Raw genomic sequence first — 23945 nt, forward strand, 5'->3', positions numbered from 1 at the left:
CATCTGTCTTGTTCAGAAAAGTTTCCATTCAAGTCTCTTGGCAACTTATCAATGAGATTGTTTGTTTTTTCCTTGTTGATTAGTTTGTGTTCTATTTAGATTCTAGTTATCAGCCCTTTGTCAGATTCATACCATTCAAATAGCTTCTCCCATTCTGAAGGCTGTTTGCTTTTGTTGTTGTACCCTTAGGTATGCATAAGCTTTTTAGCTTGATAAATAGATAAATAGCTGCATGCTCACATGAGGTAAAAACATAATTATGTTCAAGGGAGTGGGGGAAGAAGGGAAAGGACAAAGGGAGGAGGAAAGAGGATTAGTAAACTCTCACCTAATGGGCACAAGGGTGTATAGCATAACCCCTGGGTGAAGGGCTCAATAACAACTTGTACTTTACCTTAGATGCACAAAGAGCGTAACCTAAACCTTTGTGCCCTCATATTATTCTGAAATTTAAATAAATAATAAATAATAGATGTTAGATCTAATATAATACATTTCAGATTATTGTGAAGCCAAAGATTGCTGGAATCAAGGTTAATGGAGTCAATGGTGTTAGGTTCTGGAAGTGAGTGAGGTAAAAGTTAGCATTATAAATGGGTTTTAGTTTTGGTGAATTCATTTAATCCTCACAATGACCCCATAAGATAAATATTATGATTGTCCACATTTTCCATATGAACTGAGAAACATAGAGGTTAAGTAAGTAGCTCAGTATCACGTGACTGGTAAGTAGCAGTTTGGTTTTGGAAACCTAGTGGTGTCACTCCAACACCAGACGTTGAGACCCTCACTGTCACCTTTTCTCCAAATCCAAATAGAAGCCCTTCATCTGTCTCATTTCAGTGACTAAAAACTTCATACCTCAACTTTCCCAAGCCTGAAACCTAAGAATAATTTTTGATTTATCATCTTGACTATTAAATTAATCATTAGGAATATTATTCTGATGTACTTAGTACTGTCTCTGCACTTCAGCCAGACAGTAACAGTCTCCTGTACCACCCTCAAGAGTGTCCCTAGGATTATCCCAGTAGCATTCTTGCTGAACCACCTCCTTCCCCTGTATCCTCAACCTGCATCTTGGGTCCACTTTCAAAAATGCAAATGTAATAATGTCTCTCATGCATAAAATGTTTCTGGTGATTCACTATTTGAATTCAAAACTCTCCAGTGTAGTAAACGAGTCTCTTTAACTGGATCAATCTCCCATACATAACTTTACACATTAGAAATCAGTGAGAATTGAACTGCTCCTCATTCTCTAAATATAACTAGTCTCTCAGCCTGTAAAGGTCCTGTATATGAATCAGCCCAAATCACTTCACTTTAAAATTTTCTATAACTTGGGCGGCGCCTGTGGCTCAGTGAGCAGGGCGCCGGCCCCATATGCCGAGGGTGGCGGGTTCAAACCCAGCCCCGGCCAAACTGCAACAACAACAAAAAAAATAGCCGGGCGTTGTGGCAGGCGCCTGTAGTCCCAGCTGCTCGGGAGGCTGAGGCAAGAGAATCGCGTAAGCCCAAGAGTTAGAGGTTGCTGTGAGCCGTGTGACGCCACGGCACTCTACCGAGGGCAGTACAGTGAGACTCTGTCTCTACAAAAAAAAAAAAAAAAATTTTCTATAACTTATTAAGTAAGAGTTAAAGGTTACTTTCTTTTTTAATATTTTTTTCAGATTAATATGGAGGTACAAATGATTAAGTTACATTTTTTGTGTTTTTAAGGTAAAGTTCAAGTTGTAGTTGAGCCCTTCATCCAGGGGTGTACTGTATACCCTTACATTATTCCCATTAGGTAAGAGCTCACCAATCCCCCCTCCCTAAACTCCCTTCCCCTTTTTTTCCTCTCCCCTCCCCCCAATATGAATATACTTGTGTTTTTTCTCATCTGGACATGTAGTTGTTTTTCTGTTGGTTTCATGTCAATGTAGAGTACCTTGGATACTTGCATTTCCATTCTTGTAATACTTTACTAAGAAGAATTTGTTTTAACTCCATCCAGGGAAATGCAAAACATGTGAAGTCTCCAACTCTTTTTTAATCACAAAATAAATCCATTGACTTTTATATCCATCAGTGTTTAAAAACTCATACTTAAAACAAAGCTATAAAGTTGTTCTGTCTACTTAGACTTAAACTTGCTTAATCTGTTCCAACTGAAGGGCTCTGAGCCTTTTCAACCTATGAACTCTGATTAACTTCCAAGGAATAAAACCTCACTGTGTGATCTGTAGCCTTGGGTTTAAAGAAAATGATTATATCACAAATAATATAGCCTTGTTTTATGTTCTTCAGTACTGGTTTCCTCCTGAAGAAATTATGTACCCCAATTTCTTACACTCATCTTTTCTAAGAAGCAGGTGATATTCATACTCATTTATTACAAAATTGGCAATGATCTATCACATTCTAGAAAATATAAAAGAACCTAAGATATCTAGTGCCCCCTGCTGCCCCATCTTAGTCATTGACTCTGTGGCTAGGGATAGGTTATTACTGAATGAGCTATATAAATTCAATATGTATCCCTAATTTTTGGTTGAACCTCATATAAACTTGCATCTTAATGACATGCCATAAGGTCAAAATCAATAGCAATAGTCTTGTGATTTTGGCACATATTTTCTTGTGTCTATTAAAAAAATTGTATCACCCTTCTCTTCCCTCCCTAATACTTATTACCTTTAACTTAATGATTCAGTGGATATGTGCTCACCTATTATGGAGATCAGCAAAGTAAGCATCATCTCTGCATGGATGACATGCTTCTTATAAGAATACACTAAAAATGATTCCCAGATAATTGGTATAAATGATGGCTATTGCTATAAAAATAAGATAAAATCAACTAATCTATAAATGTAATAATTATCTTCTGATTTTTTTCCTCTTCAAAAGGAAAAAATGATGTAGCCAATGATTTCACATATCAGGTATAATTACTATTTTCTGGGGTTCCAATTGGCTTCTCACATAAATTGAGAGTACTATCAAAAACCCACATTGCTTAACATTTATTTAATATGGGGTTTTATCAATAATTTTTAATGACTGTGTCTGGGTATTTAAAATACACTTTTGAAAATTTTTTAAGAAAAATTATTATAACCAGTCTATTACTAGATTGAAGAGCATTCCTGTTTCAAAGGTAAATTTCTTTCAGATCTCCCCTTATTCTACTTCCAAATAAATTCAGGGTAAATCTAAACTAGCCAGTCAGGACTCTTAATAAGCAACTTAATTTTGTAAAAGGTCATTAACTCTTCCCAACTGAATGTTATAACAAATATTTTCCCTTTAATAGAACCTATTTAAAAATGCATTCTTGGTTCTTTTACAGATTGCATCCTGAAGTCTTTGCTGTTTAATAAAAAACAAAGTAACATTGCAAAAAAAAACAAATAAAAGGGAATAATCTCATATGGAACATGCCCTGAATGGTTTCTTCTGGCTACTCTCTGATCAATAGTGCAAAATGTCATTTTTCCTGTACTGTATTCAACAAATCAGTCAATTTCACAGTTTTTGGCCGGGGCTGGGTTTGAACCCGCCACCTCCAGCATATGGGGCCAGCACCCTATTCCTTTGAGCCACAGGCACCACCCCAACTTCACAGTTTTTATAATCTTTCTGTGGTATAAGTGTAAACCCACATGTGATTAAGAACATGATGATTAGAATGTTTCCAAAAATAGAAAGTTCGTTTTAAATGAACAATTATTTTAAGATTTAACATTAATTTTAGGTAATTATTTTAGCTCATTTAAAAACTTAAAGGTATTATGAAAATATGCAATAAAAGTACTGTCCATTAAAAAGAAGTGACAGAATGCGAAACAATGAGCATGTTCAGCATTGTGTTCCGTTTGGACCAACTGTGATGTCTTTTTGGGGGAATTCTTTTTCTTGTTGTGATATCTTATTAACCTTTAAGAATAGCGTTAGCTAAAAAAATGCTAAGATAAATAATGAAGGTTGTTAGCTCACAGAAAGGACAACAAAACTTATTAGGAAATATCCATTCTTAAACTATTCTTTAAATTTTTTAATTAGTTAAGCCTGTTTTGTTTTTATTTATTTTATTTTCTATTGGTACATAATATTTATACATATTTATGTGGTACATGTGGTATTTTGTTCCATGCATAGAATGTGTGATGATTAAGTCAGGGTATTTAGGAAATCTATCACCTCAAATATTTCTCATTTCTATGTGTTGGGAACATTTCAAGTCCTCTCTTCTATCTATGTTGAAATATACTATGCATTGTTGTTAGCTGTAGTCAGCTGTCTCTGACATTGAACATTGAATTTATGTTTTCTGTCTAGCTGTGTGCTTGCACTTACTAACCAGGTCTCTCCCGCCTGCCCCTAACACACACACCCTCCCCAGCCTCTGATAACTACCATTCTATTCTTTACTTCCATGAGATTATCTTTTTTAGTTTCTACATATGAGTGAGAACATGCAATATTGGTCTTTCTGGGCCTGGCTTACTTCCCTTAACATAACGACCTGCAGGTCCAGCCATGTTGGTGAAAATTCAAAAGGTCTTAATTCTACCTGTCTTTTCTCTTCACTGTAATTCCGAAAACTTGGCCATGTGGTGGTGTTGCTGAAGCAACAATCTACGTATCTCTACCTATAACACCCTCAGGAAACCATATGCCGTATTAACTTCTCCTCTTCCAATCTTACTTGCTCTTCCACAATTTTAAGAATTCGACTAAGTTATGCATTGTAAATATGGTGATTTAGTCTTAAATAGCATGGAGTATGTTAAATCTTTCTTTCGAGCATGTGTTTAAGGCACTACTCCTCAGGAATGTCAGAAGGTCTGTTGGGGAACGGAAGTATGAAGTGTGTCTCCTTCTCACAGCCCAAGTAAAAAGGAATATTTATGTTTTTTCTATCTTATGATTTATCCTGAAACTATGAGAGTTACTAATCACAACCCCAGTGCTAAACATAGATAATTAAAGGAGCGAGAGGGAGAACTGAATTTTCTGTGATTCTGAAATTTGGAATTTGAATTCTTTGTGATGTTTCCTAGGCTAGTTATAGATTTTTCAGAAATATAGGATATGCTGGGGAGGTATGAACACTTGAGTAAGAATATAGGCTGCATAGAGCTTTAGTTTTTATTTTACATATTTTGGCTGCTTCACTCTTATTTTTAATTTACCTCCTTAACCATTAACCACAGTTACTGAAGTCATGTATTTCATTGAAATCCTGTATGTAATCAACCAAAGGTTTGTGCCTGGGCAGTGTTCTTTTATGTCAAAAGAGTAGGGATAAAGTACGTTGTCAGTGCTCAATAAATATTTCATCAGTGTCATTGCTTAATATTCATTTAATTAATATTCATTATAGATCAATTCATAATTGTCATCATAGTAATGATAGGTAAAAAGGAATCTCATTTTTCCATATTTTGAAAATCTACCACCGACCCAATTTCATGGTTTTATACATAAAGGATAGCTGCTTTTTATTTATTTAACTTTTAAAATGTGTAGAACTAAATCTCACTGATTCAAATTCTGATGAGGAACACATTAAGCACTAGAGTGTGGATAGTATTTATAAAATATGTGTACATCCATTTTTATTTGACCTATTCTTTATGTACATGTATGTTAAAGGGACGTAGCATAAGAAAAGGGAAATGAACCCCACATCACTAAGGGTTGATTACATCATCTACACTTGAGAGACCAACTATTTACCTGATATATAGTCATTAGTTTGATTAGCTTTGTTGGTTTCTGAAGCATCATCTCTATTCTGACGTAGGCTGTGTACTGTAGAATATGAACACACATAAGCAGGGCTAAATTTAAGAGAAAAAATGGCTAGTTATATTTGTTTCTACCTAAAGGAATATGGTAAAGGTCCATTTTTATAAGGTGTACTTTTTAATAGAGCTATAAAATATTCCTATAGATTTCTGTAATGTTTCTGCCTAAGTATAGCTGTCCCTAGTCAAAGTATAATAATTTTTTTTTTGTTTTTTGTTTTGTTTTTATTGACCTCAGTAGAGTACTGTGGCGTCACAGCTCACAGCAACCTCCAACTCCTTGGGCTTAGGTGATTATCTTGCCTCAGCCTCCCGAGTAGCTGGGACTACAGGTGCCCGCCAGAACAACCAGCTATTTTTTTGTTGCAGTTTGGCCAGGACCAGGTTCAAACCCGCCACCCTTGGTATATGGGGCTGGCACCCTACCCACTGAGCCATGGGCACCACCTATTATAATAATTATTTAAATGAGCAGATTTGTTCCTTGTCTGGTTTGTCAATATTTATAAAAACAGCTAAAATAGAAGGCTGGTAAGATATAAATTGGAAGTTCAGTAAAGAGGAAATATGATGGAAGTAGTTTTTTTTTTTAAAAAGAAAACTAATCCATTTGTTCAATTGAGTTTTTATATAATATGTTTAGGATGTAGTGCCCTATGGATTGATTCTTGACCCCAAGGAGTTCAGAGTTAAGAAGATTAATTAGACTATCATGTATGTGGTTAATTACAACTGTTACCCTTCTCCACTGTTATCAAATCTGGAAAGAAACAGCACAGTTCAAAAGACCAAAACCCTATTCTAGGTAAAAGTAATTCAAAACTAAAGTTCAGATCATTTGCCTATGTTTGATCTAGAATAAAATTTGGTATGGATTTTTAGTACCTCCTATCAAAAACAATAATGAGGGCGGTGCCTGTGGCTCAGTGGATAGGGCGGCGGCCCCATATACCGAAGGTGGCCGGTTCAAATGCAGCCCCAGCCAAACTGCAACAAAAAAATAGCCGGGCATTGTAGCGGGTGTCTGTAGTCCCAGCTGCTTGGGAGGCTGGAGGCAGGAGAATCGTGAAAGCCCAAGCGCTGGAGGTTGCTGTGAGCCGTGTGAGGCCACAGCACTCTACGGAGGGCAGTAAAGTGAGACTCTGTCTCTACCAAAAAAAAAAAAAAAGAAGACAATAATGAAGTCACAAAATTTTCTTTTAAAATTGTATTTTCATGTCTTTTTCTTGTTTTTGTATTTTTGTTTATTCCTTTAATTTTAGTTGTACTAATTTTGACCTGTCATATTTATTGGGGAAAGAGTAATAATTTGATACATATATAAAACATATGGTAATTAAATCAGGGTTATTTGTATATTCATCCCCTTAAACTTTTTTGTTTGTTTATCATTTCTTTGTGTTGAGGACATTCAGAATCCTCTCTTCCAGCTGTGGTGTCACAGCTCACAGCAACCTCAACTTCTTGGGCTTAAGCAATTCTCTTGCCTCAGGACTATAGGGGCCTGACACAACGCCCTTTATTTTTTGGATGTAGTGTCATTGTTGTTTGAACCCACCAGCCTGGGGGTATGTGGCTGGCGCCCTAGCCACTGAGCTACAGGCACCGAGCCTCTTCTAGCATTTTGAACAATAAATTTATTGTTAACTTTATTCACTCTATTGTACCAAAGAACAACTTGAACTTATATTCCTTATATTTAGGTATAATTTTGTATCTATTAACCAACCATGATCTGTCCTTTCTCCCACTATCCTCCCCAGCCTCCAGTAACCTTATTTTACTCTCTGCCACTATAAGCTCAATTTTTTTTTAGCTTCTACATATGAATGAGAACAAGTGGTATTTATCTTTCTGTGCATAATTTATTTCATTTAATATAAAGTCCTTCAGGTTCATCCATGTTTCCACAAACGACAGCATTCCATTCTTTTTAATTGGCTGAATAGTACCAGATGACTCATCTTGTCATCCAGGTGGCTTGCATATTTTGCTTATTGTGAATAATGCTGCAATGAACATGGGTGGTGCAGTTATTGATTTCCTACCCTTTGGATAAATACTCAGTAGTGGGATTGCTGGATTAAATGGTGATTCCCATTTTCAGCTTTATGAGGAATCTCTGTATTGTTCTCCATAGCGGTTGCACTAATTTATATTTTGACCAACAGGGTATAAGAGTGCCTTTTCCTTTGCATCTTCACTAGCATTTCTTATTTTTTGTGCTTTTGATAATAGCCTTTCTAATTGGGTGAAATGATATTTCATTAAGGTTTTGAGGTAGATTTTCCAGAAGATTAGTGATCTTGAAGATTTTGTCATACAAAGCAAGTTTGTTGGCCATTTGTAGATCTTGTTTTCAGAAATTTCTATTCAGATCCTTTGGCAACTTTTTAATGGGATAATTGGATTTTTTTTTTTTTTTTCTGTTATTTGAGCTCTTTGTATTCTGGAAATTAGTCCCTTGTCAGATGAACAATTTACCAATATTTTCTCTCATTCTACAGACTGTCTCTTCCTTCTACTGCTTCTTTCCTTTACTTTGTAAAATCTTTTTCAGTTTGCTCCCTTCTTACTTGTTTATTTTTGTCTTTGGTACCTTTCCTTATTTTGTCTTACTCAAAAAACCTTTGTTTAGAGCAACGTCCTGAAGCATTTCCGCTATATTTTCTTCTAGTAGTTTTATAGTTTCAGGTCTTGCCTTTAAGTTGTTAAGCCATTTTGCAATGATTTTTTTTTTTTTTTAATCTGCTGAGCGGTAAGGTTCTAGTTTTATTCTTTTTTGTATAGATATCCGGTTTTCTTAAGATCATTTATTAAAAAGGGTGTCCTTTCTCCAAAGTATGTTCTCATAGCCTATATTTTAAAAATGAATTGGTATAAATATGTAGGTTTATTAATTTTTTAGATTCAGTTCTATTGGCCTCTGTCTTTCTTTCTATACCAATGTCATGCTGTTTTGATTACTGCTGCACTGTGTACTACAAAATCCTATTGGTTAATGTTTCTAGTGAATGTCCTAGAAACATTTTTAAGTAAACTACCTTTTCTCAATTAAAAATTCTTTAAACTGTTTTGATTACTGCTGCACTGTGTACTATATTTTGCTGCCAGGTAGCGGATGTCTCTTTTTTTCAGTGTTGCTTTGAGTGTTTGGGATCTTTTATTCATAGAAATTTTAAAGTTGTGTTTTTTCTATTTCTATAGTGAATGCCACTGGTATTTTGATAAGGATTAAATTGAATCTGTAGATTATTTTGAGTAGCATGGTCATACTGACAATATTAATTCTTATAATCCCTGAAGAAGTAGGGGATATATTACAGTTTTCTTGTGTCCTTTTCAATTTTTTTCCCACAAGTGTTTTATAGTTTTCCTGATAGACATCTTCTACCTCCTTGGATAAATGTATTGGTAATTCCTTTTTTTTTTTTAACTTAAAAAAATTTATTAGCTATTATAGATGAGATTGCTTTGTTTTTCAGCTGATTTGTTATTAGTGAATAGAGTTGCTACTGATTTTTGTATATTGATTTGCACCCTGCAATTATTCTGAATTTGTTTATCAATACCAAGAATTTTTTTCATGGGATCGTTAGATTTTTCTCTATATGTTGTCTGCAAAGAGGGACAAGTTCACTACTTCTTTTCCAATTTGTATGCCCTTTATTTCTATTTTCACCTAATTGCTCTGGAGGGTCTTGCAGTATTTATTGAACAAGAGTGGTGAAAGTGGGCATTTTTGTCTTGTCCCAGTTCTTAGAGGAAATGTTTTCACATTTTTCCTGATTGTCATATATAGTCTTTATTGTGTTGATATTTTTTCCCTCTATCTCTAATTTGGTGATAGGTTTTATGAGGAAGTAATACTGAATTTTATAAAATGCTTTTTTCTGTATCTATTAGGAGGCTGAATTTTTTTTCTTTTAATCTGCTAACATGGTGCATCACAGTTATTGATTCATATATGTGACTCATTTAAGCATTTCTCAGATAAATCCCACTTGATCATGTTGAATTATCTCTTGATGTGCTGTTGTTTTCAGGTTGCTAGTATTTTATTGAGGATTGTTGTATCTATTTTCATGAGGGATATTGGCCTGTATATTATTGCTGTGTTGTTTTATCTTTTTTTCTGCTTTTGATACCAAGATAGTGGTGACCAGAAGTCAGGAAGAGGAATTCTATCCCTTTCAGTTTTTTTGGAATAATTTGAGAAGAACTGATGTTAGGTCATCTTTAAAAGTCTGGTGGAATTCAGCAATAAAGCCGTCTGGTGCTGGGCTTTTTTTTTCTTTTTTTGTTAGGAGAGGTCTTATTTCTGATTGAGTCTTATTACTTGTTATTAGTCTGTTTAGATTTCCTATTCTTTCTTGGCTCCAATTTTAGTAAGTTATGTGCTTTCCAAAAATTTATTAATTTCCTCTAGGTTTTCCAAAACACCCTTTAATGATTCTTTGTGTTTGCATGTTATCAATTGTAAAATCTTCTTTTTAAAATTTTATTTAGTTGGATATTTTCTCTTTTTGTCTTACTTAGTCTAGCTCTTGTCAATTTTGTACATCTTTTCCAAAATCAAACTTTTTTTCATTGATCATTTGTATTTCGTTCAGTCTCTATTTTATTTCGTTCTGCTCTGGTCTTTCTTTCCTTCAAAAAATTATGAGTTTGCTTTGCTCTTGGTTTTCTAGTTCCCTGAGGTGCATGATAATGTTGTTTATTTGGTCGCTTTTTGTTACCTCGAGTTCTACATCTTAGAAGGTTTTTGTCACTTTCTTACTGAATTTCAGTATTATTCCTTAGATGTTATATTCAACAACTGGTTTTTTACTTGCTGCTTTTATCCAGGAGGTAAGTTCTGGATGCCTCTGGTTCTACATTAACGGTGTCCGGAAATGCTAAACATATAGCCATAAGTTATCATTATCCAAAGATAAATTAAAATATATTAAAAGCTAAATATTTTTTAAATAGAGTTAAACAAAACAAAATACTGTATATAAGGTCTGACAATTAAGTTTGCCAACTTGCCACCAGGTGTTTACATTGGCAGCACTGTACAAACAACTTGGTAAATTTCATAACCTGGGTATTACAGCAGCTCACAGTTATGTTTGTGTCAATGTGAGGCAGTGTTTTGCTGAGAGGCATTCATTATCATTGTAGGGTATTCTGTGTGTCCTCAAATCATAACAATGAAGAAAAATTAAATTTCCTGTTAAAGTTGGCAAAAGTAGAAATGGTGTCAGGGACATATTAGTCAAAGTTTATGGGGATAATGCTGTGAAGAAAATGGCAGTGTATAAATGGATTAAACATTTTTTCTGAGGGAAGAGAAAGTGTTGCTGACAAAAGCAGTCAGCGTAGGCAGTAACGAGCAGAACTGATGAAACATTGCAAAAGTTCATTGAATTGTGCATCAAAATCATAGGCTAACCGTACAGCAGACTAAGTAAACAATGACAGAGAAACAGTTAGGAAAATCTTAGCTGAAAATATTGATGTGAGAAAGGTGTGTGCAAAATGGTCCCAGAGGAGCTACTACAAAATCAAACGAGAGTGGAAATTTACCAAGACCTTGTGGAGAGGCAAGGTAATGTTTTGAGCCATGTTATCACTGGTGATGGAACTTGGGTGTACCAATACAACCCCAAAATAAAGCATCAAAGTGCACAATAGAGGTCAGCTAATTCTCCATCACCAAAAAAGTTCCATCCGTCCAAATCAAGAATGAAAACAATGATGCTGAGTTTTTTTCATGTCAAGAGGGATTTTTCAGTATAAATTTGTACCAAAATTTTTCACCAACAACTGATCACTCTTGCATCATGATAGTGCATAAGCTCACCTGGCACTGTGAGGGAGGTTTTAACTAGTTAACAAATAACTGGACACCTTCTCTACTCACCTGATCTGACCCCCAGTGACTTTTCTTTACCTTAAGATAAAGGAAGTATTGAAAGGAAGACACTTTGATGACATTTAGGACATTGAGGGTAATAATGACAGCTCTGATCATCATTTCAAAAAAAAAAAAAAGCTCCGAAATTCCTTTGAAGGATTGACTTTGAAGGTGACTGTAGTGACCTCATTCAGCAATGAGGTATATAGCACTTTTTCTAGAATGAGATTGTAAACTTAATTGACAGACCTCATATGTTGGAGTCAAAAGTGAAGAAATGAATTATATATTAATGAATTATTTATGTTATTTAATAAGTTATTGCTAACCAGACTCCCTTAACCACTACAAGATATTTAAGCATAAATTCCATCTTCCTAAGATAAGCTGTGGTTTTAATGATTCCTGCTGAAATGGTGGTGATCATAAAGCATTTATGTACATGATTTCCTTTGTTTTCCTATTAAATATAGGATGTTTATGCTCAACTTTTACTTGAAATCTGAGGAAGAATCAATTCATATGTTACTTTTGGTTCATATATCAATTTCATATATAATACAGTGATCTCTGACTCACTCCTGCCTCAGCTTCTTACTTCAACCTGTGTTGCCCTTATTTGTGAAACAATGATACTTCTGTTGAGGCCTCTGTGACCATTTTTGGTTGTCCAGTCCCAATACTGAAAATCTATCATTTGAAATTCTGTTGCTAATACTCTCTAGAGCTTTGACCTATTCCATCTCGTTGGCCCAAGGAAACCCAAATACATGAGGAATACAGCTCTATACCTAGTGTTCTGTTTTATTAAGTTACTCTTATTTCATTCCAACCACAAATATTTTCAAGTTATTTCACTTGGTTACCATTTTTTCAACACTGTTGAATCATCAATGCCTATCATCTTCCGATTCCTTTCCTTCTTGTATTCTCTGCCTTCTCTTTCTTACAACGCTCCATTGTTTTCCTTTCAAATAACTTGTTACGATCTTTAATAATATATTTATTCCTTTACAATAGAAAAAGGGCTCAGGTGACGTTTAATTCAGAATCATTAGGTAAATTAGCTCTGAACAGAATTATGGTTAGAGTCCAGAAGTCCAGTTTCATTTGTACTCTCATGTGTTGTAGAACCCATGCCAGAAAAGAGCTGCTTGAACATTCTCCTGTGCAATTCTATGTTCTGTGTGTGTACATGGCTCTCACTGCTGTCTGCCTCTTCACATGAGTATGCATTAATATATTCAAGTGTGTAGATACACTATGTCAAATTCTTTTCTTCCTCTTCAACCTACATGAATCTAACTTCTCATTGTAAAATAGATCTCAAACTTGTCTTGCTATAACACTCAAGGTTGGATTCACAAAGAGTAGAGCATGAAACAGGAATTTAGCATTGTATGATTTATGGAGGGACAAAAGATCTTTAAAGAAAGGAGGGGAGCAGAAAAAGGAGGAGATAAGCTGCATGCAAGGACGTGATCACAGGGATAGTTTAGCCTTGGCCTGAACTTTCTTTGGGGCTTTGGAGCAAAAATCATGTCATAAGATTGTTTCTAACGTAAGGCAAGGAGACTGGCCATTTTTAACCCATACCATTCATTCAATCATTAGCTGTGAGCAAAGGATAATTATTCAGAAAATAGTAATAGCTAGGAGCTCTCTGTGTTCACACTCATGGCAGCTGGTGATGGGTTCTCTGACAAGGTAGGAAGGAACAGCTTTGGGGTACCAATAGCATCTATTACAGACACTTTTCAAGTGTAATTTTTTTTTTTTTAACTCTCCACAGTGTTGACACTGTTTGAAATGCTTTCCTCTCACGTTCTGTAACACTCATCGGGTGCTTTTCTACTAGTTTTCTTTTCACCTCTCTTGTCACACTTTGTCAATATTGCTATAATTCCCAGCCCTCTTTCCATTTTTAAATGTTTACTAGGCTTTTGATTTTGGTTAAATTATCTTGTTGTGCTCTACATCATCTCATTCCTACAACTCATTCCTGCAACTATCACTTTTGAATACATCTTTGTAAACTTGTTTTCCCCACAACCATATAGATCAAAAAAATACTCAATTTCATGTGGCAAATTCCTCCTAGATATCCCACAGAGGCCGCAAAGTCAACAAAGCAGAAACTGAACTTAAAATGTGAAACTGTTCCCTGTACTCGTGGAATAGAACACCATCGTGCCTCTTACTCAAAAGAGTTTGCCTGTTTACCTGTATGTAGTGCCTAACATGATTTTGACACAGACAATGTGTTTAACGAGTACTGTTTCCTGAGTGAATGAATACTATTTATTCAGCTCTTTTTATTCCCTTAAATAACCACTCTCTTTTCTGAGTCAAGGAAGAAAATATGTCAGACACTAACATATATCAAGTAAAACGTAAAATGAATATGAGACAAGATGGCTTATTTTTTAAAGATCACTAGTAACTGTGATTATTAAATTTTATTGTTTCAAGATAATAATGTTGAGTTTAAAATGTGTGATGATGCGGTATATTAGTGGATGTCAAATTAGCATTGCATTTAGTTTCTAGAATGACTCTTGCAGCATTTTATAGTTATAATTAAATTCTGGAAAGCTGGCAGTTGTAATGTTGTTGCAGTTACACAAAGCATCCAATAGATGGTAGTGTGAAATGCCTCACATGTATAATAAAGTGGTACTGTAAGTAGAGAATTCAAAGGAAACATTTTCAGAATTCTGAGTGGAGTCACAATCTTTTCCTCTGGATATTAAATTACATTAAAAAATCTGACTTTTAGATATAGCTTAAGCAAGTTAATCTTCCTACGTACAATATTATTAATATTTACTCTTCTTAGTATAGTCTAGAAAACAAAAATTGATGTTTATTGTAATATGGAGCTTTAAAAATATTCACATTATATGATTTAGAAGTTATTCTTTTTTCCTTTTTTGTAGTAATTGCCCTCAGTTGGTGTAGTATTTTAGTGAGTGTTACTCAAATGCAATATTCAATATTTTTAGTAAACTATAGCTGCATATCTTTATTACTGAAATTATAAAAAAAACTTTTATGGTAAAAATAAATCAACACTTTGTGATTGCTTAGCAGGATAGGACCACTATTTCCCTCATTTTTGGTTTCCACCAAAACCAGTATAATATCTGAGCTGAACATTATAACAGAATGTAAATACAACAGGCCTTCAAAACATTTTAAAATATATAATCTTAAAGAGTTAAAAATACTTGAGAAAAATGCAATGCTTTAAAACTGAATTTGCTTCTAAAGAACATATGAAAATTAGCAATTCGTAGATGTCCTAATTTATCTCAGTGCTCTTTCAGAATTTATATTATGAAGAGGTACATGTCAATTTTTAAGAATGAATGCCAAATTTTGATTATCAGAACTAAGTTGTATAGTATCTTTTTCTAAAGCTACACATTATTGAGGAAGATGTGATAATATTGAGAGCTTAAAAACATGGATATATCTTACTTCATTACACACAGCTTTTTGAATGTTGTAAGTTATAGTTTCTTACATTATTCTTGGCTAATACTGAGCATTTTTTGTATAAGGATTATTTATTTATTGAATACATATTTACTAATATGACTGTAGACCAGGTACTGGAGAAACAAAGATAAATAGCTCTTAGGTAAAATGTTTTTACATGAATCAGAAATTTCTTGGAGATATGCATCATATGAATTCAGCTTCTTTATGCATTTACTATTTTTTACCATGTTTTATATAATCTGAATTTGTAGTGTAATCGTATGCCTTCTTAGGTGCTTGCAAACATTCTGGTTAAAGAAAATATGCTGTTGAAATAACTTGAGATAGATTAATTATTTTAGACCATTTTACTAAAAGGCAAAAATAATTGGTGCTTTTATAAATCTGTTTTCTTTAAACCATTGTCTACTGATCTGTGTCATCATGGATATTACCTGACTTGCAGTACTTGCATAAGAGTGTAGGAGGAACAAATAATTGCCTGGACACATTGAGTTAGAAGTGATTTTTATCCACCAATGTATTCTATCTGATGCTAATATCTTTCTGGAATTATCAGAGAATAGCAGGGCCTTTCGAACCCTATCCAATTCTTAAAGATTTTGTAGTCATCGCTACTACATAATTTTTCAAATGATGACAAACACAGGTTCATTTACTCAGATTTTCTAGCATATTGGACATATGTATCATTGCATGGCAGAATTCCTGTTTGAGCTAAATGGGTTTAAATATAAACTGTGCATGCAGATCTCAAGTGATAGTCTCTTAATAGCTGTCAGATACTCTTTATTGCTACCCTCTTTTATTTCAGTAACATTTTAATTAATTCACACTGATTGAATAAAGGTACATTGAAACTTGTTTCCTAATGAGGGCGCATTTAGAGGAAAGGTTCTGCATCATTCTGATATCCTGTGGGTAATTATATTCTAATTATATGGTCGGGGGAAAAGAGACTATAACTCAGTACTGATATTGTTCATTGGACCCAATTAATTACATGCACATAATGAAAGTTCATGATAAGGTTGACTGGCAGTCAGTGTAAAATTTTAACTCAATTGAATCTTAGCCTAACGTGAGCACACAATTGGACTTTAACCTGGTTAGAATATACTTTGGCATGAGATCAGTGGATATTTAGAGGACTAAAGGATTAGAACAAATTCTATTATAACCTCTTTGTTTTTAAATTCAATGTCTCTTCCAAGGATGATCAAAAAGAAAACTAAGCTTTAATTCTAAATACTATTACTAATATTCTTTACCTACCATGATACTATTATATTCTGGGAAGCAGCAGTATGCTAACTTTACAATAATATATATCTAGAACTAGCTCATGTTTTTATAGAGAGAAGGAACAGCAGGAACTATTATAGATTAATTTTGTGTACATAAAATGTACAGATATTAATCAATTATATGAAGTTTTTTGGAGGAGGTTTCTTTTACATCACTAACTACACTCAGACCTATCCCAAACATACACACACACACACAAAAAAAAAAAACTCAGAAATCTATAAATTATCTAAATGACATCTAAAAAATCTAAAATAAATACTCAACAAAAAGCACACGCTTCATTGTTAAATGTATTTTGAAGACAGTTGCTCTAAATATCAGATCCCACCTCAATTTCACTGTTTTCTTTGCTCAGACTTTGCAAAGGATTAACATCTAGGATGGAAGGAATAGTGGAGAGGATTTGGTTCTTCCTCTAATCTTATCTCCCCTTTTCTCTCTCTTTTTCATTGCTTTCTCTGTTTGATCTCTTCTCTCCCCTCCTGCCTCATTCCTTCTTTCTCTCTTCTAAAAGCCTCAACATAGTTGTTCTCATTAAAAACACATTTGTTTGTTCCTATCTAGTTATCAGCAACAAAATGATCGCAGAAGCAGGCAACCCATTCTTTCTTGCTGAGTTCTCAAGCAGGCAGTGGAGACTAAGGGAATCATTTTTGTTTTAATGCTAATAAAATTGTTGAGCATTTATTGAGAATGTAAACGTACGGGAGGCACCTGTGGCTCAAAGGGTTAGGGCGCTGGCCCCATATGCCGGAAGTGGTGGGTTCAAACCCAGCCCGGGCCAAAAACTGCAAAAAAAAAAAAAAAAGAGAATGTAAACGTACCAGACATTACTTTTTTTTTTTATTCTTACAGGTAAGTATAATTATCATGCCCAGTGAATATGTGAGGAAAGTAAAGTTTAGCAAGATTAAGATTACCTAAAATCACTCAACTTGCAAGTGACTGGAGAAGCGATAGTTGCTCCACTGGATAGCCCATGTTCCAAAGCTATTTTGCATGTTCGTGCTGCAGTTACCAACAATTGGGAATGCATGAAATTAATTTAGGGGACATATATGAGCATTTCAGAAAAGGAATTCATGAGCTGGAATTCATGAGGTGGCTCATGCCTGTAATCCTACCACTCCAGGAGACTGAGGCAGGTCGATCTGATAATGTGAGCTCAGGAGTTCAAGACCAGCCTGAGGAAGAACAAGACCCACTCTCTGAAAAATAGCCAAGCATTGTGGTGGGTGCCTCTAGTCCCAGCTCCTCAGGAGGCTGAGGCAAGAGGATCACTTGAACCTAAGAGTCAGAGGTTGCTGTGAGCTGTGATGCCACTGCACTCTACGTGGGAGTGAAAAAGTCTCAAAAAAATAAAGGAATGAATGAGAAACAGAAGAGTAAAGGTAGAGGAAAATAGTGAACAGAGAAGAGAATAGAATATATCAAAGAATGGGGCTAACAGGGTAAGTCAACTTTTAAAAATCATTTTATAAGTGTATAAATACAGGAATCTTTGTACTGTATTTTGCAACTTAAAAATAAATTGAAGACAATTCTTTAACCATATTGACGTCTAATGATTTTAAGATAAGAAGGGTCTGTTATCCATTTTTAATGACTTCTTTTGGTAGCTAATTAAGTAGATAAAACAATACCATTAAAATGCTTTTAATTTGTATTACTTTAATATTTAGTTTAATTTTGAATGCTTTTCTATTTAGAAATCCATGATTGAAATGATTTGTATATCTCTATAAATTCTTAACATTTTGGTTGAAAAGCTCGGTGCCCCTTAATGTTTCAAACATCCATTTCTCTAGACGCACTTTTCCTAAATGTTCCTTTTTATTTATTTTCTAGACACACACAAATGGACATTTTGAGGGAGACAGAATGGAGTGAACCTCAGACTTCCTTATCTTCAATAGGCATTAGACAAAACTCTGTGAATACACACAGAGTTCATATTTATTAGAGTAAGAATGTAATATTTCTGTGAACAATTATGGTTTAAGTATACTGAAATAACAACAATTAAAAATGTTTTTGTCATTAAATTCCTGTTTTAATACAAGTTTGAAAACTTTACTCAGGTGACAAGTGGTCAGGCAAGGGATCCTTGGCAAGATTACAGTATGTGTACTTTTTAAACAGTTTTATTTTTGATAGCTGAATATTCAGAGTGCCAGTGGCAAGTAAAATAGCTTATAATTATTTTGATTGCATTATCTGCTATAATATTTTATTATACACTGCAATACACTGCAATAATCCTGTATTAAATATACTAATACAAACAATAGTAGTATAAAAAAAATTTCCATCTCTCATTTTTAAATTTGCATTGTGTTCCTATGTGTGTATGTCCACGCTTAAGGACCCACAAAATCATAAACTTTAAACAAAATATGTGAAATTGAAATATGAGAATAAAATTATTGAAAACCAAAACCATATTCAGTTTTTCTATCTGAGAGATGCTCTCCATACATTTTATTGTCACATGAGAGAGAAGGACAACTTCCTCTCTCCAAATGTGGCAGGGTGCCACTTTATGAAGACAATTTTTCTTTCCCAACCCTGATTTTCTGCCTGTCTCTCACTTCTTTTTGATGCCAGAGATGCTCAACTGTATATAAAGGAAAATAAGCTCTCTAAAATTGTTTTATTTGGAACATTTGAAGCTTACTACTGCACTGGAAGTTATTACATTAAATTAATCTGTATTGATATTCAAGCTAGTTCTTTCAGAAGAAACAAATATACAGACAGTGTTTTCTAAATATTTTCTATTCTTTGTCAATATTTTAAAAATTATTTCCAAATCACTTTTTAAAATGGCGCATGGCTAACAAAACGACTAAAAATTTTTTCTTGCAACCGATGGTTTTTGAATAAATAGAATCTGAGTTTAGGGAAGAAATATTTCGTTGCTAACGTCATTTTCTTTCTCATTTCTAGTACCCTAGTCTGAAAAATTAGGTATCTCAGTTTAGTAAAAGGATTAAATTAGACAATAAATGTGATAGCAATTTCTCAAAAATATAAACACTCATATAGATATTAACTATAATTTTATTAATTTTACTGTAGTCTTGCAATAACTAATGATCATTTTAATGTGAGTCCTGTGCTCTTATTATATTTTAACTAAGTCAAATCTCCAATAATCTCCACCAAAGATTTTTCTTTGTTCTGTGACAATTGAGATTAAATTGTCAATTTAAAATGATTACACATTAGAAAATACGAGGACAAGAGATATCCTAATACTTAAGAATAATAGGATTTTTAAAAATTCTTTGATATTAGATTGAACTTAATAAGTGCCCTGAAGGCAAATGCATCTTTTAAACTAATTATCTGTACTGTGTATTCTATTTAATATTAAAAAGATACCAATTAAATAAAATCAATCACATTCCTCTGTAGTCACATCTCACATCAGATTAAATAAAAATATACAGTTTTTTATTAATTCTGATTAAAAATCTATTACATTTAGAATCATGCACTCATGATAATTTTCAAAAAACTAAAACATTTATTCTGCTCATCTTTGATATTTAAAAATTATGTACAGGAAAGTATATAAAAGAAGTAATATAGTATCTGAATTTATTTTCTATTAACTTGCTTTTTTTTAAAACTATATATCATGGTTTTCTTATTGGAGCTCAGGAATAAACTAATGATGGACATGCTCATTTTGTATATACTTTTTACCTGCCCATTTTTTTTTTTTTTACCAACACATTTTGTTATATATAAGTGAACTCATATATTTCTATTGTTCTGTTCTTGGGATGAATTTGTAGGGTTGCTTTCAGAGGGCTGAGGCTGAGCTTTACATCAGAAAATTCTTAGGGCTGGTGACTTTCTCTCTCTTATAACTTCTAGCCCCACCAGGGCACCCAGTTTTGCTTGACCCTGTTTTCATCCTTACTCAACTGCATTTTCCTTCTCAGAGAAGTAGTAATAAGTGTTTATTTCATTACCTTCTTCTTTTCACCACCTCTCTGCTAACTTCACTTGTATTCAGTAGATAATAGTAGATAGCCTACAGCTCTACTGCTCTGAGAAAGAGGAAGCTTCCAAACATGAATACATGGGCAGCGCCTGTGGCTCAGTCGGTAAGGCGCCGGCCCCATATACCGAGGGTGGTGGGTTCAAACCCGGCCCCGGCTGAACTGCAACCAAAAAATAGCTGGGTGTTGTGGCGGGTGCCTGTAGTCACTGCTGCTCGGGAGGCTGAGGCAAGAGAATCGCGTAAGCCCAGGAGTTGGAGGTTGCTGTGAGCTGTGTGAGGCCACGGCACTCGACCGAGGGCCATAAAGTGAGACTCTGTCTCTACAAACAAACAAACAAAAAAATACATGGATATCCATAAATTACCAATTCTCTACTCCAGAGGTGGCAAAGTGGCAGGTAGGGTTAAATTTCATCCCACCAAGTCTCTGCTGTTTTTTTTTTTTTGAAGGGGGAGTGCCTTAAAATGAAATGTTTATTATTCATCGTGGCTTAGTCTTTGCTTTGTGACTTTAGGTCTTTTTCACTCATTCCTATTACCTTCCTGGCCCCTGTAGGTTTTTGCATTGGAGAGCTGGGTTGCTGCAAACCCATACCTGTTTCTCTGTCATTAGGCACTCACCCAAGTGAAACAGCTGGACAAGTGCAATACCTATCTATGTGGGTTTCTGCCCATCCAGAATACTGCTGTCTACGAAACCCCTTGTTTATCATTTATCTTTAACAATTCCCTCTCCATCTCTCTCTGCTCCTCTTTACCAGCTATCTAAATACTTATTTATATTTACTTATTTTAAAAGGAAAGGGCTACGTTTCTATGAAAATAGTGCCTATTATTTCTCTTCTACTCATCCATGCCTTCTCTCCCAAACTTCTAGAAGCTTCATTGTTTTCACTGAGATAATATCTGTGTTTTCATTTTACTGTTGAAATATTTCTATATACTTTTAGGCATTATGCAGTGGTTCTCAACCTTCCTAATGCTGCGACCCTTTAATACAGTTCCTCATGTTGTGGTGATTCCCAACCATGAAATTATTTTCGTTGCTACTTCATAACTGTAATTTTGCTACTGTTATGAATCCCATAATGTAAATATCTGATATGCAGGATGTATTTAGGTGATCCCTGTGAAAGGATCATTTGACCCCCAAAGGGATCGCGATCCACAGGTTGAAAACTGCTATGTTAGAATATGCGCAACTTACCTTTCAAAATATTCACCTTAATAAAATATATATGTAGTATCATGTATGTAAATGTGTATTGTATACACAGAATCACATGCACACATATAATATATATTACGGGGAAGCTTTGAAAGGTGATTTGCACATAGCATGACACTTCATCCCTAAATACTTCAGCAGGTTTCATCTAAGATTAAGGGTAATTTTCTTTTTCTTTTTCTTTTTTTTTGAGACAGAGCCTCAAACTGTCGCCCTATGTAGAGTGCTGTGGCATCACAGCTCACAGCAACCTCCAACCTGGGCTCAAGTGATTCTCCTGCCTCTGCTTCCCAAGTAGCTGGGACTACAGGCACTCGCCACAATGCCTGGCTATTTTTTGGTTGCAGCCATCATTGTTGTTTGGCAGGCCCAGGCTGGATTTGAACCCGCCAGCTCAAGTGTATGTGACTGGTGCCTTAGCCGCTTGAGCCACAGGCGGTGAGCCTAAGGGCAATTTTCTACACAATGAATTACTATACTTGCACCTAAGAAATTTAACAATAAATCTTTAATATCAGTCATTATGTTGCCCATATTCTAATGTCTATAATTATTCCCCCAAATTCTTTTTGTAGCTTTTATCTATTTATTTGAAGCAAATGTGGGGGTGGGCCAGCCTCTATCTGAGGCTCTTGTAATAGATTTGGTTGTTATTCTGAACTGTTTACATAAGCATGATTTTTTTTCAAATTATTATTATTTTTTATTAAATCATTTGGCTTTCCAAAGCCTTGCTCTCTACTAACACACACAGCAAGCACGTAGTGTTCCAAGACAGGATGCATCTATGACTCGTACTCTGGAGGATGCTTGACAGGGTCTTATTGGATTGTTGGAGAGACTCTGAGAGGTTGCTGGATCCATGATGTAGGACCCATCGGATAAGACTCTGATCTGGAGTTGAGGGAGAACAAACATTTATATATTAAGATAAAGATGGAAGATCTATATTCCTGGCTTGTGATGTTTCTTCAGAACTTAAGCTTTACCATAAAACTGAGGAAGACTTAGTAAGAGTGGCAAGCAATGCAGAAGTGGCCCAGATAGAAACTGGGACAAACAATTAGCCTACCATCCATCGTCCTAGGGGTTATGCAGACTGACTTGGACTTAGGAGTCAAGAAGATTACTGAAATCAAAAAGCTTTCAGTGAATGTCGACCGAACCTATTGTCAGTCCATCTTCAAAACAACAGCAATTACTTCCCTAGGATTCTTCTGTCAATGGGATATTGGGCCAGAATTCATACTCCTAGAATTCATGACTTCTTTTGAGTAGAAATCCACAGTTGCAGTATTTTCTACTTTAAATATGGAAATACCTTTTAAATAGAGTTATATTTATGGACACATTAATTTTTTCTAGGGCTTCCCTAAACCTCTTTTCCTTCAGAGTCACTTTTGAGCGCATTGGATCCTTCCGGTCTGTCACTGTGTGAGGTGTACACTATGGAGGCTGTACACACTATGTGAGGGCATACTCTATGGAGGCTGTACACTATGTGAGGGCATACACTATGGAGGCTGTACACTATGTGAGGGCGTACACTATGGAGGCTGTACACCATGTGAGGGCGTACACTATGAAGGCTGTATACTATGGAGGCTGTACTCTATGTGAGGGTGTACACTATGGAGGCTGTACACTATGTGAGGGTGTACACTATGGAGGCTGTACACTATGTGAGGGCGTACACTATGGAGGCTGTACACCATGTGAGGGCGTACACTATGAAGGCTGTATACTATGGAGGCTGTACTCTATGTGAGGGCGTACACTATGGAGGCTGTACACTATGTGAGGGCATACACTATGGAGGCTGTACACTATGTGAGGGCGTACACTATGGAGGCTGTACACCATGTGAGGGCGTACACTATGAAGGCTGTATACTATGGAGGCTGTACTCTATGTGAGGGCGTACACTATGGAGGCTGTACACTATGTGAGGGTGTACACTATGGAGGGTGTATACTATGTGAGGTGTAACCATTTATCCTTTTGGTTCTTCCTGCTGTCCTGGAGTTCTTCCGGGTATAGGGGTAAAAGATCTGTGTTCTCACATTTTCCATACTTATCCTGTGGATCTACAATCACCCAGACCCTTCTTCTTCATATATCTTCATGTATCTTCATATATTTTTCCTTCCCCGCTTGAGAAGGAAAATGGAATATACT

The 23945-nt window shown here is 35.0% G+C and overlaps 1 protein-coding gene across 5 annotated transcripts in view; it reads left to right on the forward strand.

The window, feature by feature from the left end:
- The window catches only part of DGKB (diacylglycerol kinase beta), a 727110-nt gene that overhangs the window by 255416 nt on the left and 447749 nt on the right, over positions 1-23945 (forward strand). The window lies entirely within an intron of this gene.

Source organism: Nycticebus coucang, chromosome 11 (assembly GCF_027406575.1).
Source record: "Nycticebus coucang isolate mNycCou1 chromosome 11, mNycCou1.pri, whole genome shotgun sequence".
NCBI lineage: Eukaryota > Metazoa > Chordata > Mammalia > Primates > Lorisidae > Nycticebus > Nycticebus coucang.